The sequence below is a fragment of the Protopterus annectens genome, chromosome 3.part1 (genome assembly GCF_019279795.1).
Source record: "Protopterus annectens isolate FY-2018-M chromosome 3.part1, PAN1.0, whole genome shotgun sequence".
In the NCBI taxonomy this organism is placed as follows: domain Eukaryota; kingdom Metazoa; phylum Chordata; order Ceratodontiformes; family Protopteridae; genus Protopterus; species Protopterus annectens.
The window spans coordinates 872,264,836-872,286,440 of NC_056732.1; positions in this window are offsets into that span (position 1 = coordinate 872,264,836).

Genomic DNA, 21,605 nt, shown 5'->3' on the forward strand with positions numbered 1-21,605 from the left:
CTCATGATCAGTAATAATGCATATTTTACACCTGCAATCCTACATACATTTAATATATCAAAATCACCTTTCTGCCCACACTGTAAGGAACAGATAGCTGACTTAGTCCATTTATTTTGGAGCTGTAAATGTATCTATAAACTCTGGAACTCTTTCATGGTACAATTACAAAAAATGGGTTATCAAACATCAACATTAACTTGGGAATTCACTCTATTACACATTATCCCACCCAACATACCAAGAAAACAAGCAAATACATTTTTAACAATCTTCCTACTAATGAAACTGTATATAGCGTTTAAATGGCTAGATACGATAATTATCTCTTGGGAGGGTTTTAAACAAGTAGCTATACAACATCTTTTAGCTCATAAAATAGTAATAGATAAAAGAAACAAAAACATGAAATCCAGGGAAATTTGGGAACAAACCTTTAATATTATATTAGCATAATTCATCACACAGCAACTTAGAAATACACTCTAATAGAACCGAAGAACACATACAAGTTCAGATATTAAATAATAACTTGGATATTACAAATGTATATACTGTCTGTATAACTGTGTAATTAACAGTGAAAGCATCTATGTACATAGTGTAAATAGATATGTTGTATGACCTATATCCTGTGGTATTGACATCAATGTATAACATATATATATATATATATATATATATATATATATATATATATATATATATATATAATCATGTTGTAAGATGGTTTTTATCTGCGACATTTATTAATGTAAAAAGAAAAAGAAAAATTATTGAAAAAAAAGGCCACCTGAGATCTAGTAATCCCCTATGACTGTCTTTATTTATTTATTCTTTAATTTGTCAGAGTAATAGTTGCATCAGTACATTATTTGTACTAATGAAATATGTAACCCTAAATGGTTATGATGTGTTGCTTTTATTTTGCAATTACAGATTTTGCAGTTTAAAATCAAAGAAGAAAACTAAGCTATCTTGGCACACAGTCTCCCAGCAATATCATTTGCCATGGTAACTCAGAAGCCATTGTAAAAGTTTTCCATTACCTGAAAGTTAGGAAATGGGTTTAGTAGGCTTTCTATCTTTAGAGCAAAGCATAATACATTGATCTAAAGCTGATCATACAGGGAACATTGAAGGTCTGTGTTGGTCAGTCTGAAACACTGGCAAGGTAAAAGTCAAAATCAAAGGTTTAATACATAAATGAGCACAATGTATCATGTGTTAGCATTAAGAATTAAGTAAATAATTGCATAAGAAGCTCAGCAGCTGAATGGAAGCATAGTAGTGCTCATCACTGTTTAAGATAGATAATACTTTGGTTCCAGGATGGCTAGGGAAAATGTTCCTATATCAAAAGTGGGAGAGACCACTAGACCCCCTCCATCATTCTCAATGTCTGATTTCCTATCTTTAAAAGCATTCACCTGAACAATTAATATTGCCTTAAAGATAAGTGATTTGTTAAATAGCCTGGTTACTGCTGTTCTGGGCTGGACATATGATTAATTTGTCATGTTTAAAGACAGAATGATTCTATTCTCCTACATTTCATTCTGTTGCTTTTGTGTATACACAAAAGTCAAGACCATGAGCTTTGCATTATTTTTACTCACACTGCAGTTTGCTTTTTAAATTGTGAAAGAAAAATAAATCTGCTAACATATTAATTTATTCCTTTCACATAATTAGGAGCGAATATTAAACTCTTACATTTAGATATTCAGTTAGGCTTGTATGAATGCATACTAGCTAAAATAGTCAAACGTTATAAATGTTGTCTAATAAAATATTGCTTTCATCATGTTGCCTGTCTGTAATCTAGGACAGTTGACTGTCTCAGAGACCATTTGGTATCTGAGCAATTAAAAAAGTTAGTTGATTAAATTTAACATCCTTCTTACTTTACCTCTCAGGTACAAGTTAACTAAGAGGGAGTAAAAACTGTTCTCCATTAACTTCCAAAAAACTGAAAATACCTTTTTGATCTGTAATGTTTTTCTTTTTAAGTATATTTTAGTTATGGTAACTAAAGTCTCTTTTTGTCTCCAAACCCCATTTCTAAGACAAGTAAGACATCAACATAGACAATGTGACCAGATTTTACTGCAACCAATTCATAAGATGAAATTACTCATTTCAGATAACCAAAATGTATTATCTAAGTCAAAACATAAAATATAGGCAGCATGGTAGAATATTCACATCATCAAACTAAGTAAAACAAGCAGTGACATCAGTTACACTGAATCTCACCAAACATGGGAAGCATAGCAAAACACCTCATAAAATGACCAACTAATAGTGTTAAAAACATTGCTTACTACATGCCAGCCTAACCTCCTTCATAGGCAATGAAATCCACCACTCACTCCATATGAAACAACTGGAAGGAAGGGTGGGGAAAAGAAAAGTTTCCCTTCTTATTCAACGGCAGTATCCTTCTTCTGCCATGACTCACTGTTGCAAAGGAGGGAGGGAGTGAAGGAGGGAAGTTATGCTCCTAACATCAGTGCCAAAGAGGCTATTAGCTTGCCCAAGTTATATATGCAGCCAACCCCTAGAAATGCTTCACAATACTGCACTGCCTGTCCTTAAAGAATCAACACCTAAGCAATCACTATACCCACATTTAAACTCCCCCTCCCCCTCTCCCATTATCTCACTCCCTTCTAAATACCATGGCAACAGCTATTAATATAGCCAACAGCTCACCCTATCCCCTTTGGCAGGAGGTCAAATAGTCAAAAATCCACTTTCAGGTCAGGCAAAGGTAAATCCAGTGAATTCTATATACACACACGAAAAAATGCAAACCAGCTGGACGAATACAGCCCAGATAAAAATCCACAAAGTTCACAGAACACACAAATATCCAGGGACCATAAACTAGGCAGGTTTACCAAAATAAACATTACTTTCCTGGTTATTGGTACAGGCAGAGTCAAGTATCAGTCCAAAGTAAAAAATAGAAAACTTTATTTCACGTGGATAAGCGCTTTCATGGTAATAACCCCCACTTCATCAGACCATGAAAACTAATGCATACTGCTCACTTTTATGCAAAACATTAAATTGCTTAATTACTTAATTGCACCACAATAACCAACTGACAACCAGTGGGTCATCCTTAAAGGTGCACTATATATTCTATCATTCACATTGCCTTAAAAATGCTCATAATAAAATACTCTACATATGCATATAGAAAATACATTTTATATTAGATACACATATCACAGCATATATCAACATCACACTAAATTAATTCATAAAAATACATATATCAAAAATTATATATAATACTTGATATATGTATTAAGCATATTCAGTAACACAGTGACAACCAAAGATGAAGCATGGTTGTATTTACAACCATGAATTGCAGTCATTTCAGTACAATACTACTAAATATGTGGTATGATATTATTCTAATAATGAAGTTACAATTATTCAAACACTGGCCACTGTCATATCATAAACCATTCACATTAAAACAAATTCATAAATATACAAATATCAAACAAAATAAAAATATATGAATAAAAATAACTAAACACATCCAATGATAACACAAAAACATACATACTATCATACTATAACAATATCAATTACTATACTACTGTGATCGACTAACAATATAATGTTACTCTAAAAATCATATTCATTTACTGGGGCAATTATGGCTTTCTCCATCCATTCGCCCCTAAAACAAGGCAAAAGGACTTCCACTTTTATAATTATACGCACATCCAACATCTAATAATTGGGTTCAAAATAATACATATACTTAATAGCCAAAAACTTCCCACTGTTATAAATATTATTATAAATATATCATACTACTTATATAATACCCCAGTGGGCATTTATTACACTATCACCTAAGTAAAGATTTATTTTTCAATATGGGCTTAAGTGGGATCCTATCATTGAGTCCTTTACCTCTATTGCCTCTCAACCTGACTATCCCACTGACTTCTGAGGTCTCAGTCCTGTTGACCATGTCCCCTCCTCTTTTATTCTCTATAATCACTTTGATCACCATGAAGCTATAACTGTGTGTTGGACCTTCCATCAATGTATGTTTGACCAAAGCATTTGTTTTATCAATGTTTTTTATACTCAGCAAATGTTCCCTCATCTTACACCTAAACTCTCTATCAGTTTTCCCTATATAATAACTCGTACATGCAGTACACACTGCAAGGTATACTACATGTTGTGTGAGGCAGTTGGCCGTAACATTGCACATGAAATCCCTTCCTGTATCTGGATGTTTAAAACTGTTACTGGAATCTATCCATTGACACTGGTTAGAGCTCCCACAAGGTATGGTCCCCATAATGTCACTCTCACTATTGTTAATATTAATACCATAACAAAGATGTCTTTTTAAAGATTTTATATTCTTATAGCAAAATTTAGGCTCATCTCCTACCAACTCTCTAATATGTGGGTCACATGTAAGTATCGGCCAATGATTCCTCACAACTTCTTTTATTATACTGATGTCACTTGTATATTCTGTGGACACTTTCAGGTTGTTATATTGTGTATTCATCGTTCTCATCAATTGTCCCTCTTGTTGTTTCCCTACTGTTGTTCTTAAAGCCTTGACATCATCCATTACTTTTCATATTTCTCTCTCATTATACCCCCTCTGTGCAAACCTATTACTTAAATCAACAACTTATTGTTCAAACAGAGCATCATCAGCTGTTTATCTAGATGCCCCGAGTGCTTGTCCCTTCATTACGTTCTTAAATATATGTTGGGGGTGCATGCTTCCTCTATGTACATACGTATTTTTATAACATTCTTTCTTATGTACTTGGGTTGAAAGTCTCCCATTGGGACTCCTGCTTATTTACACATCAAGGAAACTAATGGTTGTGCTCGAATATTTCATTTCAAATGTTAAAAAAGTTGTACTTTCATTCAAACCTTTATGAAAGTTAATTAACCCAGATTCTGTGCCTTGCCATAACAGGAAGAGGTCATCAATGGAATGCTTACAGAATTTTATCTCTTGCCATTTTCCATTTACTACATGTTTCCGTTCCCAATTGGCCATGACTATATTAGCGTAACTGTTCGTGCTAGATGTATCCATGGCCACCCCATCTTTTTGACTATACATTACATGATCAAACATCATTATGTTATTTACCAGCACCTGTTCCATTAATAGACATATGAGTTCCACTCTGCTGGCTGTATAAGTACATTCATGTGTTAAATATTCTCTCAACATTTCTATACCCAATTCATTTGGGATAGATGTAAACAGGGAATTAACATCCAATGTAACCATTAAAACTGTCTCATCTACATCAAAACATACCCCGTGCATTTAAATAAATCAGTCAGAAATTGCTGAGTAGCTTTTAGAATATCTTTATTCTTATTTACTATTGGCCTTAATGTTTTCTCAATGTATACTGAAATAGGTTCAGTCAACAATTCCCTCCCTGAGACAATAGGTCTCAGGGGGGGATGTGTGGGATTTTTATGAATTTTAGGGAGCCCTTGAATCATAGGGATTAACAGATTTGATACCAAAAAATATTCATATTGTTCTTTTTTAATCCACTCTTCTATTAGGCTATCATATAACAGTGTGTTGAATTTCTGTTTTATAATTTGAATCTTATTCATATGAATAACATCATATACTTCATGATTTTGCAACATTAATTTCATTTGACCATTATAGAATGACTTGTCCATGATTTTGTCATGTATTGTCAGGCTCTGGATTGCATTGCATAAGTGGAAATTGCTTAAGATTCCAAGAGCAGGATAAGTTATTTTTTACACTTATTTCACTGAACTGCACTTCTGGAACGCTTATAATTGTGCTATACAGTTGATCTACTACATTTTGCACTTTTATAAAGCTTTTTTATTGTTTCACTGCATTTATGTACTGTTTTTATACTGTTTTAACATTACTTAACTGTAAACTGCTTTTTCATACTGAGTTGTATTTTCTGTTTGTGAGTGCTCTATCCGAGCTTTTCTGTGCATTTTTGTCTGTTTACAGTTAAAAGCATTCTCGAGTCTGCTCCTTGATCTGTTTAAAACTTTCATTTAGTGGCTACAGCTAGGAACTGTAATAGTGTGCATTACTATAATTGCATTTTTTATTTAAATTACTAAATTGTAAACTGCTTTTTCATACTGAGGCTTGTATTTTCTCTTTGTGGGTGTTCTTTCTATGCTTTTAAAGTGAGGTTTCTGTGTTCTGCTCAGGTGGCATAATCTTGATAGAGGCCTGTTTCTAGGCTGGTAGTTTTGTTTGAGTTTTCTGTGTTTCTGGCAGCCATTTTCTGCTGATTGTCTTCATTATTATTGAGAGTAACAAGGCCTCCTGACCTTCTGTAGTACGAGTGATTGGGTAATAGTAGGGGCTGAGTAGTAATCTGATCTTCCAACTCTTCCATTCTTACTGCTATATAAACCCTGTATCTTATAAAGGTTCTGCTTGCATTAGCAGGCTCTGGATTGCATTGCATAAGTGGAAATTCCTTAAAATTCCAAAAGCAGGACAGGTTATTTCTTACACTTATTTCACTAAACTGCACTTCTGAAATGCTTATAATTGTGCTATACAGTTGATCTACTACATTTTGCACTGTTATAAAGCTTTTTTTATTGTTTCACTGCATTTATGTACTGTTTTATGCTGTTTTAACAATACTTAACTGTAAACTACTTTTTCATACTGAGTTGTATTTTCTGTTTGTGAGTGCTCTATCCGAGCTTTTCTGTGCATTTTTGTCTGTTTACAGTTAAAAGCATTCTCGAGTCTGCTCCTTGATCTGATTAAAACTTTCATTAGTGGCTACAGCTAGGAACTGTAATAGTGTGCATTACTATAATTGCATTTTTTATTTAAATTACTAAATTGTAAACTGCTTTTTCATACTGAGGCTTGTATTTTCTCTTTGTGGGTGTTCTTTCTATGCTTTTAAAGGGAGGTTTCTGTGTTCTGCTAAGGTGATATAATCTTGATCGAGGCCTGTTGTCTAGGCTGGTAGTTTTGTTTGAGTTTCCTGTGTTTCTGGCAGCCATTTTCTGCTGATTGTCTTCATTATTATTGAGAGTAACAAGGCCTCCTGACCTTCTGTATTACAAGTGATTGGGTAATAGCAGGGGCTGAGTAGTAATTTGATCTTCCAAGTCTTCCATTCGTACTGCTATATAAACCCTGTGTCTTATAAAGGTTGTGCTTGTATTGTCAGGCTCTGGATTGCATTGCATAAGTGGAAATTCCTTAAGATTCCAAAAGCACGATAAGTTATTTCTTACACTTATTTCACTGAACTGCACTTCTGAAATGCTTATAATTTTGCTATACAGTTGATCTACTACATTTTGCACTGTTATAAAGCTTTTTTTATTGTTTCACTGCATTTATGTACTGTTTTATACTGTTTTAACATTACTTAACTGTAAACTGCTTTTTCATACAAAGAATTGTATTTTCTGTTTGTGACTGCTCTATCCGAGCTTTTCTGTGCATTTTTGTCTGTTTACAGTTAAAAGCATTCTCAAGTCTGCTCCTTGATCTGTTTAAAACTTTCATTTAGTGGCTACAGCTAGGAACTGTAATAGCGTGCATTACTATAATTGCATTTTTTATTTAAATTACTAAATTGTAAACTGCTTTTTCATACTGAGGCTTGTATTTTCTCTTTGTGGGTGTTCTTTCTATGCTTTTAATGTGAGGTTTCTGTGTTCTGTTCAGGTGGCATAATCTTGATAGAGGCCTGTTGTCTAGGCTGGTAGTTTTGTTTAAGTTTACTGTGTTTCTGGCAGCCATTTTCTGCTGATTGTCTTCATTATTATTGAGAGTAACAAGGCCTCCTGACCTTCTGTAGTACAAGTGATTGTGTAATAGCAGGGGCTGAGTAGTAATCTGATCTTCCAACTCTTCCATTCTTACCGCTATATAAACCCTGTGTCTTATAAAGGTTCTGCTTGTATTGTCAGGCTCTGGATTGCATTGCATAAGTGGAAATTCCTTAAGTTTCCAAGAGCTGGATAAGTTATTTTTTATACTTATTTCACTGAACTGCACTTCTGAAACACTTATAATTGTGCTATACAGTTGATCTACTACATTTTGCACTGTTATCAAGCCTTTTTTATTGTTTCACTGCATTTATGTACTGTTTTATACTGTTTTAACATTACTTAACTGTAAACTGCTTTTTCATACTAAGAGTTGTATTTTCTGTTTGTGAGTGCTCTATCCGAGCTTTTGTGTGCATTTTTGTCTGTTTACAATTAAAAGCATTCTCGAGTCTGCTCCTTCATCTGTTTAAAACTTTCATTTAGTGGCTACAGCTAGGAACTCTAATTGTGTGCATTACTATAATTGCATTTTTTATTTAAATTACTAAATTGTAAACTGCTTTTTCATACTGATGCTTGTATTTTCTCTTTGTGGGTGTTCTTTCTATGCTTTTAAAGTGAGTTTTCTGTGTTCTACTCAGGTGGCATAATCTTGACAGAGGCCTGTTGTCTAGGATGGTAGTTTTGTTTAAGTTTCCTGTGTTTCTGGCAGCCATTTTCTGCTGATTGTCTTCATTATTATTGAGAGTAACAAGGCCTCCTGACCTTCTGTAGTACGAGTGATTGGGTAATAGCAGGAGCTGAGTAGTAATCTGATCTTCCATCTCTTCCATTCTTACTGCTGTATAAACCCTGTGTCTTATAAAGGTTCTGCTTGTATTGTCAGGCTCTTGATTGCATTGCATAAGTGGAAATTCCTTAAGATTCCAAGAGCAGGATAAGTTATTTCTTACACTTATCTCACTGAACTGCACTTCTGAAATGCTTATAATTGTGCTATACAGTTGATCTACTACATTTTGCACTGTTATAAAGCTTTTTTTTATTGTTTCACTGCATTTGTGTATTGTTTCATACTGTTTTAACATTACTTTACTGTAAACTGCTTTTTCATACTGAGAGTTGTATTTTCTGTTTGTGAGTGCGCTATCCAAGATTTTCTGTGCATTTTTGTCTGTTTACAGTTAAAAGCATTGTCGAGTCTGCTCCTTGATCTGTTTAAAACTTTCATTTAGTGGCTACAGCTAAGAACTGTAATAGTGTGCATTACTATAATTGCATTTTTTATTTAAATTACTAAATTGTAAACTACGTTTTCAAACTGATGCTTGTATTTTCTCTTTGTGGGTGTTCTTTCTATGCTTTTAAAGTGAGTTTTCTGTGTTCTGCTCAGATGGCATAATCTTGACAGAGGCCTGTTGTCTAGGATGGTAGTTTTGTTTGAGTTTCCTGTTTCTGGCAGCCATTTTCTGCTGATTGTCTTCATTATTATTGAGAGTAACAAGGCCTCCTGACCTTCTGTAGTATGAGTGATTGGGTAATAGCAAAAGCTGAGTAGTAATCTGATCTTCCAACTCTTCCATTCTTACTGCTGTATAAACCCTGTGTCTTATAAAGGTTCTGTTTGTATTGTCAGGCTCTGGATTGCATTGCATAAGTGGAAATTCCTTAAGATTCCAAGAGCTGGATAAGTTATTTTTTATACTTATTTCACTGAACTGCACTTCTGAAACACTTATAATTGTGCTATACAGTTGATCTACTACATTTTGCACTGTTATCAAGCCTTTTTTATTGTTTCACTGCATTTATGTACTGTTTTATACTGTTTTAACATTACTTAACTGTAAACTGCTTTTTCATACTGAGAGCTGTATTTTCTGTTTGTGAGTGCTCTATCCGAGCTTTTCTGTGCATTTTTGTCTGTTTACAGTTAAAAGCATTCTCGAGTCTGCTCCTTCATCTGTTTAAAACTTTCATTTAGTGGCTACAGCTAGTAACTCTAATAGTGTGCATTACTATAATTGCATTTTTTATTTAAATTACTAAATTGTAAACTGCTTTTTCATACTGAGACCTGTATTTTCTCTTTGTGGGTGTTCTTTCTATGCTTTTAAAGTGAAGTTTCTGTGTTCTGCTCTGGTGGCATAATCTTGACAGAGGCCTGTTGTCTAGGCTGGTAGTTTTGTTTGAGTTTCCTGTGTTTCTGGCAAACATTTTCTGCTGATTGTCTTCATTATTATTGAGAGCAATGAGGCCTCCTGACCTAGTGTAGTACGAGTGATTGGGTAATAGCAGGTGCTGAGTAGTAATCTGATCTTCCAACTTTTCCAATCTTACTGCTAAGATTCCAAGTGCAGAATAAGTTATTTCTTAAACTTATTTCACTGAACTGCACTTCTGAAATGCTTATAATTGTGCTATACAGTTGATCTGCTACATTTTGCACTGTTATAAAGCTTTTTTTGTTTCACTGCATTTATGTACTGTTTTATACTGTTTTAACATTACTTAACTGTAAACTGCTTTTTCATACTGAGAGTTGTATGTTCTGTTTGTGAGTGCTCTATCCAAGCTTTTCTGTGCATTTGTATCTGTTTAAAGTTAAAAGCATTCTTGAGTCTGCTCCTTGATCTGTTTAAAACTTTCATGCAGTGCTTCAGCTACGAACTCTAATTTTTCCCACTCACCCTCCCTAGTGTTGTGTGTTCTTATACTTGGTGGCTTTGCAGTTGCCCGCCCATACTGTATATTTGATCTGTAATACTCCTCCCAGTCTAGTGTCATTAGTTCACTCAATCTAATAGAGAACATTTGTGAAGGCCAACCCACTCAGATTCTTAACATTGAATTAACTTATGTTCCAGCTTTCTCCATTTCCACTTTACTGGAAAAAAATTCTAAGCTTGCTTCCCCCCTTTCCTGTGGCAGGTCAGATATGGATTTGCGGTGTCCAGGACTGTTTGTGAGCTCCTATGCCCCCCCCTCTTAACTTGGGTTAAACTATTCCTGGTGCCATAAAGTCTGTTCTTCAAAATTTCCCTTGCAACTAGCCAGCTCTTTAGTTTTAGCACTCATCTGTTTCTTTGATCTCAGCACTTGTTCAGAACTCATTGTAAGCGCTAAATAAGTTAAAATTTACTACAGCACTCAACTTTCCTCACTTGTCTAGAGGAAAACAGTTTTTAGTACTTAATAAATAAGCACCTATTCAGGCATGTCTAAAGGACAGCTCCCGGTATTTTCTCCTGTCTACCTGATGAATCTGGGCATCTTGGGCAATGCAGCAATTGCCTCATGTACACAGACAACCCTCTCCTCCTACCACCCAACATTACGACCTATGAGAGATGCACTTATATAGCCAAACTGTAAGCAAAGCTCTCTTTACCAAAGACTGGCCTAGACAGTCAAGAAGAGAAGGTAAACACTTGCACCGCACCACACTCATCACATAGTCCCTCAAAGCCTACACCACCAAAACACACACACAGAAGCACAAAACACACACCTACATTCGTGGAGGCTCTCAGTACAAATCTGCGCAAACAACAGAGTCCTCCAAAGCAGAAATGCAAGCAACTTCTACCCCCCAACACAACCCAAATGACACATAGCCCACATACTCAGTGTGCCACTCAACTACAGCCCATAAGGCATAACGTACCCAACACTCTACTCATAGATGACTCTATAGTCAGGCACACTGATGTTCCACTCACCAGGCTAAACAACGAAAAAGTTACTGTCAGCTGCCTGTCAGGTGCCAGGATCTGCCAAATAACACATGCACTCAGGTCACTCCACAACAAGTACAAATATGACTCTGTCATTGTCCATGTTGGTGTGAATGACCTGAGACGTACCTCCCTGGACTACATGAAAAGAGACATGGAGGAGCTCTCCGATCTTGTAGCCCAGGCTGGTATGACCTTAGCCCTGAGTAGCATCCTGCCATCACCCAGAATGACACCACAGTACAAGGACAAAATTATTGACTTTAACAATTGGCTAAGCTTCTGGTGTCATTCTAAGGGTATCCAGTATCTGTCTGCCTGGTATGACATGCTCGACAGACCACGCTGCTTTGCCAGAGATGGCCTGCACCTGTTGCCCTTGTGATTCTGGATACTGGCAAAGGCTTTTGCCACCCCTATAGTGCCTTTTTTAGGCAAGGTTCAAATGACAAATTCACCACCGTAACAGGTACAAGCAAGCACAATCTGAGGGTAATGCTACTCAATGCTAGAAGTCTAAACCTCAAAATGCACTCACTTGAGGCACTCCTTAAAATGAAGAACATTGACATCTGTGCAGTGACAGAGACCTAGTTCAAAACTCCAGAGAGCACCCCTGCATTACCAGGCTATAATTTATACCACACCTTTCGGCCACCAAACCCGGACCAAAACACTAAAGGTGGAGGTGTGTCCATATTCATTAAGGATATCCACACCTCCAAGCTAGTTGCTCAGCATAATGCATCCGGGATTATCCAAGTTTAACTAACTCTGGGCAAAACCACAATCCAGATTGTAGCTTGCTACAAATCCCCCACCATGCCCCAGGATTCCCACTCCTCTTTTCTTGATACACTGGAAAATATTAAGGTACAACCCAACACTCTAATAATGGGTGATTTCAACTACCCTACCATTAACTGGGAAAACTACTCATGTACCAGCCCTTTTCCTCAACCTTTTTCTGGAAATCATCAATTCCAATGCCTTGGATCAACTTATCCACATCCCCACCAGGGGCAGCAATATCCTAGACCTGGTCATCACCAACATGGGTGACCGGTGTTCCATACCAGAGGTCAGCTCCTTGTTGATCAGATCCGACCACAAGCTAATCACCCTAGACATCCACATCCTGCTCCCTCCCCCCATAAGGGAAACAAACGTAAAAAATTTCTCCAAATCCAACTTCACGCTTCCGAAGACAGAAGTGGCAAACTTCATGACACCCATGCAGATGGACAATAGAGGTATGACTGCTGAATCCTACTCAAATGCACTTTATAAGCACTTACACGAATGCATGGATCATGCTATCCCTAACAGAACCAAGATGCTATCCTCCAAAAAAAGGAAACCGATCTGGTGGTCTTCTGCCATAAACAAACGCTACAACAGAAGAAACTGTTGCAAAAAAGAGTAAAATCCCATGATTGGAGGAACTCTCTGGTCAGCCTCAGAAAGAAGCTGAGATCCCTCATAAAATCCTTCAAAACTAGTTATGAAAACAAAATTGCCACTGATTCTAAAGACAACCACAAAGCATTCTATAGCTATGTCAAAAATCTCAATGACAACACTCAGATCTGCTCTGAGTTACAGCACAATGACACTAAATATATAGAACCAACTGATATTGCCAACATCCTGGCAGATAGGTTCAGTGCTAACGTTACCCCCCTCTCACCCCCTAAAGGGCCCATCTTTATACCGGAAGAATGCAAAGTTCCTGTAATCATGGCTGCACAGATAAAAACCTCACTCTCCAAAGCCAAGAACACAGCATCCATGGGACCTGACAACATCCCAGGCTGCCTTCTACATGAACTACAGAATGAACTGGCACCCCACCTTAGTACCATGTTCAATCATAGCCTCACCTCAGGCTTTGTGCCCATTGAATGGCACACAGTGACAGTTATCCCACTCCACAAAGGAGGGGCCACAACAGACCCCGGGAACTACTGCCCCATTAGCCTGATGAGCCTCGTCTGCAAGGCCATGGAACGTATCATCATGGAACTCATAAACAAAGACATTGGAGATCTCCAAACTCTGGACCCCACACAGTTTGGGTTTGTAAAAGGCAGATCATGTCTCCTAAACCTGATAGACTTCTTTGAAATAGTCACCAAAGCCATAGATGAGGGTAAGGTGGTTCACACAGCCTATCTAGATCTCATCAAGGCATTCGACACCATCCCCCACTCTGGAATTATAGATAAACTCACTAAACTAGGTATAAATCCCTATGTCACAAGATGGGTGGCCAACTGGCTTACTGACAGAACCCACACTGTGAAAGTAGCAGACTCCAAATCAGACTTCAGACCAGTGACAAGTGGAGTACCACAGGGTTCAGTCCTGGGTCCTCTCCTGTTTGGTATCTACTTCTTTGAAGTACAGGCTAACACAGAAGGTCTTTGGCTAACTAAATTTGCAGATGACTGCAAACTAGGAGCCATAATCAAAACTCCTAATGATGTGGACCTCCTACAAAAGGGCCTCACTGAGACAGATGCCTGGTGTGAAATACATGGTCTCAAGCTCAATGCCAAAAAGTGCATTGTCATCCCCTTTGGTAAAAACTCTGTACCTATGAACTACCACATAGGCGGTATTCTACTTAACAATGAAAGTGTGATAAGAGACTTTGGGACACAGGTGGACAGTAGTCTCTCCTTTGATAATCACATCGCCACAGTGGTCAGGAAATCCTTCTACGTGGCACACCTCATCACAAAAGGTTTCTCATCCAGAAAAAAAGAGGTCATTGTTCCCCTCTACTCATCAGTCATTAGACCTATTATAGAGTACAACGCCCCTTTTGGTATGTATCTCACAAGACATCTATAACAACTGACAAGGCCACAAAAATACCTCACAAAGAGGATTACTGGCCTCAAACAGATGCCTTACGCAGACCGTCTTAAAAAACTCCAGCTTTACTCCGTCGCATATCGCCTACTCAAAGGCGATCTCTGCCTAACATACAAAGTGATGTCAATCCCAGAGCTGTTGGACATGCTCCACTTAAAGAAATCCCAATCCCTCTGAGCTACATGCTCTAGGGACCTAAACCTTGTCACCACAATAAACAGAACATGCTGGAGGGATAGATTCCTGTCACAGAGACTTCCCATACTCTGGAACAGACTATCTATCTATGTCAAACAGAGCTCCTCATTAGCACTCTTCAAGAAAAATCTTGATGATTGGATGGGTAATAGGAAATTCATCCGGGGATCACTTCTGTTGTTCTGCTTGACAGGGGCACAGGAAAATAATTTTCTTGGTGGCAAAAGCCAGAGTACCTTTTTGGCTAGGCTTGTATTGGCCCTAGGGCCAATAGCCTAGTACCTACCTATGAACCTATGGACCTATGATGACCGTGCGGCCTCCCTTGTCGGCTCCTTTGATCACTATGGACTCATCATTCTTTAAAACTTGCAATGCATTACATTCATCTTTGGATAAATTACTACTACTAAACTTCCTTTTGTCTAAATATAGTTGTTCGTACAAGTCTTTCTCACATAGACTATTAAAAACTTCTACTACTGGGTGACTCAGTGGAATGAATATGCTTGGTTTCTTGAGCATAAAACTATCACCCTTACTTTCACTACCAAAAAACAATTTCAATTCAACATTCCTTACAAATTTCTTTATATCCAAGATGTTATTACTTACCTCAGTCCTTTGGGTTGGAATAAATGAAAGTCCCTTCCGTAATAGTTCCATTTCACATTTTGTTAATTCTCTAGAAGAAATATTCCATACTAGAGAATCAGCTTTCACTGATGGTGCCAATGCCGTTTCGCATTCCTGTTCTCTGACTGGTCTTGCATCCCTTTCCTCTTTACTCACCCTCTGCTCTGTGATCTCCCTAACACATCTCGATAGTACCCTGGTGTTAACTTGATCGGTAGTATCGGGAAAACTGGAGACTCCATTAAAAAAATGGTTACCAGATGTTTCACTTGCCTGGTGTGCATGCAATTTAGTCGCTGGTTTATCCAAAACCTTGTTGCTAACTGTAGTGTTGATACACTCACTACTACCACTCGACACTTCAACTAGTGTTGGAATGGACTCTACTTCCAATCGTGTATATGTTTTGGGTCTAGCTCCAAGACCCTCACTGTGCACACTATGTTCCCCGCTTAAGGGAACTACTTCCGCTGGGTTTACTCTTGGTCGCTCTCTACTGAAGGTCGTCTGGTTGTATTCTCTTGTGTCTCCTGATGGTCTTGGTAAACAAAGGCGTGACCCTCCTTAAAGTCATTCCTGTCGCGTTCTAATTTATTCAACTTCTGCCTCACTAGTCTCTGTTCAAATAGTGTGACAGAATCCATCGCACATTTTAGCTTTTCATGTACCAAGTCACTAGGATAGTTCTTATACAAATTCTGCTGCTGCTCACTGATACTATCCAAAACTAAACTTTTTTCATGGTCTGCATTCTCTAAAAGATGGCACATGTAATTAAAACTTAACTCTAAATTTAACTGTTGCCATTTCATCAACAGTTCTGGTTGCAGTTCACCTTGATGAGGCATCTTTAGAATCCTTAGCCCACGAGGTATTACTTTATATTTAAGGCAAGCATCAAGATGATGTTGCTCTGCCTGTACCCTTTTTATTTTAAACAAGTTATCCTCTACTTTATGAATTTCTCTAATAAATGCCGGAAAATCAATGCCATTGTTCACTTGTGCAGTGCCTCTGATTATATCGGCACTATTTAACAAAGGGTTGGTCTTTCTCTTTGCAAAACCCAAAAAATCATTCTGAGCAGTCTCAATAATAACATTATTCAATACAGGTATACCTTCTATGCTGTTGTTGTTCACCACTCCAGCGTCACTCTCTCCTGCCATAGTTTCCAGCCATTGCCAGTAAAAAAACAATCCACACACGAAAAATAGCAAACCAGCTGGACGAATACAGCCCCAGATAAAAATCTACAAAGTGCACAGAACACACAAATATCCAGGGACCATAAACTAGGCAGGTTTAACAATTAAACTATAAAAAAAATAAATAAAATAAAAAGGGAAGTATCCTTCTTCTGCCATGACTCACTGTGTCAAAGGAGGGAGGGAGTGAAGGAGGGAAGTTATGCTCCTAACATCAGTGCCAAAGAGGCTGATATTAGCCTGCTGAAATTATATATGCAGCCAACCCTTAGAAATGCTTCACAATACTGCACTGCCTGTCCTTAAAGAATCAACACCTAAGCAATCACTATACCCACATTTAAACTCCCCCTCCCCCTCTCCCATTATCTCACTCCCTTCTAAATACCATGGCAACAGCTATTAATATAGCCAGCAGCTCACCCTATCTCCTTTGGCAGGAGGTCAAATAGTCAAAAATCCACTTTCAGGTCAGGCAAAGGTAAATCCAGTAAATTCTATATACAGTCTGAGGGTACTGTCAGAAACAGTAAAAAAAAAAAAAAAACAAAGGATCAACTAGTTTACCCAAACAAATTCCTATGTGGTAGGTATGAGTTCTAAAAGCAGTTAGTACCCTCTTTTCCGAGGAAGGATGGTATCAGCAGTAGAGAATCTGAGGACATTTTCTTGAAGTGAATGCGATCTTGCATTGGCAGGAGTTCAAGGATAAAACAGTCTGCAAGACAATGATCTCCTCAACCCTGACCTTTTGTTTACATAGCAAACCTGCAGTCTTGCCATTCAGCTTGATCACTTTCTCTAGCAGAAGTTGAAACACAACAACCAATGCAGCTACCTCTAGACTCCCAAAAAGTTAAGACCTTCATTGTGGAAAAAGATGAGCACCCTGTGCAATTGCTTCTATCCCATCTCCGACCAACAGAAAGTCATATAAGTAATGTATTTACTTGGGCCTGCTGCCCTACCTGCCAATCAAATGCAAGGTTGTACTAAAATTCTCAAACAGAGAACAAGCCACCTCACAGTACATGGGCATGGCTTTGTCAAAGTGGAACATGCCTCATAGGTGCATACACAAGAAAGGCCAGTCTTGCTTCCAAAAAAGTAGTTAACTGTAAAGTTTTGTCATTGATAGATAAGAAGAAGCCCATACTCAACAAAACCACTTAATCCAGTAAAACATACTGTACCATGACATCATGCTTATCTATGCCATTGTTAAATGAACTACCCTCTGGAAAAAGAGTATTGATGAATAAAGTGAAATCAACCTGTCATCTTTTTCAGAACCAAGCCCATTGGAGAAAACCTGAGTATTGAAAGAAAGTGGACTTCAGTTGCCCCAATGTCCCCACTGCCCACATTTCTTTATCAAAAAGACCTGAGCTAACTCTTTTCTCTCCTAGACTGGCTTCAGATTATTACAAACATGAGTGTAGTCCCCCACCCATAATTTAATTGAGAAACCCTTTGTAAAGCCCAGAACAAACTCCAGGGTCATCTCTTTGTATGAGTAGGCCAATCGAAGCAAAGTCAAACTTCTAGTCTAATAAGGGGAATGCAGTGTCCAGTGAACTGGTAGCCCTGAAATGGTGAATTTCCATTTCAACAAGAATACAGTTCCCACTCGCCCAAACCTCCCAGTCCTTATTGTCTAATTACATCTGCCACATTCAGACCACTGTATTCCATATGCCCAAATTATATTGAGCCACGAGGGCCTTCAAAATAAGAGCATATGTCCACGTTAGCATACTGCACACATGCGCTTTCTTACATTAAAGTCCCAGTATTCCCTTCTCTTCCCCTCCAACTACTATTGCTGAGGAGCTAGCCTGGCGTCTATATCACGTTATCGAAATCTGACTACATCAAATCACTAAAGGTTGACCTCTAGTGATCGATGTAGTAAAATATAGAATAATGTTTAAAAAAAAAATCAAAACAAAAATAAAAACTAACTAGTGTAGGCAGGGGGGCAAGCCCCCCACACCCCCCTACTTAAATATTCCAACTCCGAGACTGCACTTCATTGAGGTAAATGGAAATCTCCCCCTATGGAGATTTACGTTTACCTGCACGATGTTCTGCGCTTTGATGTTGTGGTGCCGACAATACCAGCTTCGATATTGTCGGCTTTCGACATCGTGAAGTAGACCCCTAGCCTGTCCTTCTAGTCTATTTAGCATCCTCCCTAACCAAGTATCTACATGACCGCATTCACAGTAGTGACTTTTAAACTGTCTTTACCACTTGAAAACACTGATTGTACCACAACCAGACATTCTCTCCCCTCAAATTCTAGGTTTCTCCGATTGTCCAAAAATATGCCAGCAAGGCCAGACCTTGCTGAGGGTGCATTTTTAAGATGACTGCCATTAAGTAAACAAGCCCCAAGATCCAGTTTTGCCAGGTCCTGGCCCTAAGTCTATCTGCACTGCTTTTACCCAGATGTTACCAAAGTAGCTGTCTGATCCTTAACTCACAAGGCCTCTTCCTCTACAGCACTCTTCAACCCATCTTCATTCATCAGGTCAAAAACTTCCATTAACTCTTCCCTACAAATCTTTTCTTTCACAGGTAGATGGATATGAGGTGTAGTAAAAATGCCTGTCTTCTCAGACAAGAAGTCATGCAACTCCATTCACTTCTTGACTATGATCCCCTGGTACTACATGCCCCATTTGCACCCCAGCAGGATGGGAAAGCCCCTTTCTTCCAACAACCAGGCTCCCAATATTTAATTGCTGGGATTATCAAATCTGAACTACAAACAGGTCTCCCCACCTACTCCTGCTCTGAAGAGCACCACAACTGCTGCAACCTAGCTCTATTTTGGACATTGAGCACCTGAACCAATGCTAACAGTGGCTCATCTGACGAAGTTCTGCCCTATCATCCACCTCAACTCATCAGCAGCTTGTTACCAGGCACCAGCTGGGGTGTCATTATTAGCATGACTTTGGTTAGGCTCTCTTTACCCTGACTTCTCTTTCTACACTTTTTTCTAGAGGCCACCATGGGAGGGGATCCTTTCTGCCATTTCTCTTCCACTCCTCCCTTTATGGCACCTCCAGAATACCCATTCTGCTACCTGTGGAAACTCCTCCACCTGGGCCATAATCACCCACCATCTTAGTTGTATCTACTCCACATTCTTCTTCCTAAAAAAGACCAAGAAAATCAAGAGACACCACAAACAACAGGCAGCCCATCTCCCTACAATTGACAATAATCAGTTATCTGTACAAAACATCACCAAATATCCTCACCCTCATATTATGATTAAAGTTTCATCCTAACACTCTTGGCACAGAAAGCAGCTTATCAAGTCAGTGCCTTAACCCTTGATACTACTGCCTCTACAGTAAGCTTACTTGTCCCCCCCTTAATATATATGTAGAGGAGAACAAACTATGTATGGTCGATATTTGGTTAATTGACACAATTGTATCAACTAAGCAGTTGGTTGATAGGTGTGTGAGACTGCACAATTCTCAGGGTTGGGGAATATGCCCTGTCCAGAATATTGTGTGATCTTGGAGATAGTATATATAAATGGCAGTGGATGTAGGGAATACAACCCCCTATATGGGTGTTCCAAGAGGGCTTGTCCCCTGTAAAAATGATTTTTTTTGTTTTATTAATTTTGCATGTGCTGTGGTTAGTGCTTGGCACATAGGCACTACTCTGGTGACATTTGTTTTTTTTACCTTATCTGATCAACAATACTCAGTACATCTATAGATATCTAAATATGCAAGGAGAGGGAGGATGCCAAGTCTTGAATGCCCCCTGACTTACCCCCACCCTCCACGGACAATCTATTCCCAGCATCTCAGAAGAGAAATTCCGGACAAACCAAAATGAGGGACAGGTTTGCCATAGTATTCTAAACAATTTGGCAGGCCAAGTAAAGAGTTCGCATAACATGCAGCTCAAGGATGCAAAAACTGAAACTCAACAAGCTGTCTTATTCAAAGAATGTAAATCTGGCTATTCTGCAGTTATACATGGCTGGGAGGTACGTAGACATCAGGGAGCACGATCTGGCTCTGCTGCCAAATTCTGCCATCTCAAAGGTGTGCATCATGCCTCCTCACCCCCCTCCCCAAAATGGGAGTGCTAACTAATGGCTGAATAGGACTGACCACATGGCAGCCATTGTGTACTTTATCTTTATCAATGAATACTCGAACCTGGCATGAAACAACAACAGGAGAGTTATTAAAAAAAAAGTCCATTCCATGATCTTTCACTCCTGAGTTCCATCTTGAAGCACATGATCTGTCCTCTCCTGCCTGAGAGCACAAAAATATCTTTCATCTGATTCACACATGAAGCAATAAAGCCCTTCAGCCCTGGGATGTGCTATCAACATTAATTTCTGAATACTGGTTCTGCAGTACTCACCAATTGGCATCTCATGATCATGACCCCTAACACCTTGGACCTGGGGGTAGTTGCTCCCTAAATCTCACCATAGCATAGACATCATTGGCAAATGGCTTCTATAAACTAGGGATTCTTACAGGTCAGACACTGTAAGATGGCTACTAATATTTGTCAACCTCTCCTCCCAAGTCTTAAGACTGAGTGACCAGAGGGTTCTGCTCTCTCAAAAGTTAGATGAACACCCTCATATATATCTAGAATAACCAAAGTGAGGGGAAGTTGTCAATAAGCTGGTAGTCTGAGGGGAATGGGTAGAAAATGAAGGAGGTGCATAAAAAAAATTAAATGTCAATGCGTTATGTGGCTGCACTTGTGATCAGCATTTTTAAGCAGTAATGTTTCACTTTGAAAACAGCTCTTTACCTAAGAGCTGCAGTGATTTCTTAGTAGCTCAGAAACATCTCTTTTCATCCAAACTGCAGAGCTAGGTGACAGAGAAATTTAACTTTTTGTACTTTTTCAAGCACTGAGGAGTTCCTACTTTGCTTAGGATGACTGACCTTCCTTTGTGTTCTTCACATAAAATGATTCACTGTAGCAATTGTAATCACTGTTTGTCATGCTTCTCTTTAGACAGAAAGGAACAGTAAGTTAAGCATTGCCAATACAAAATCGT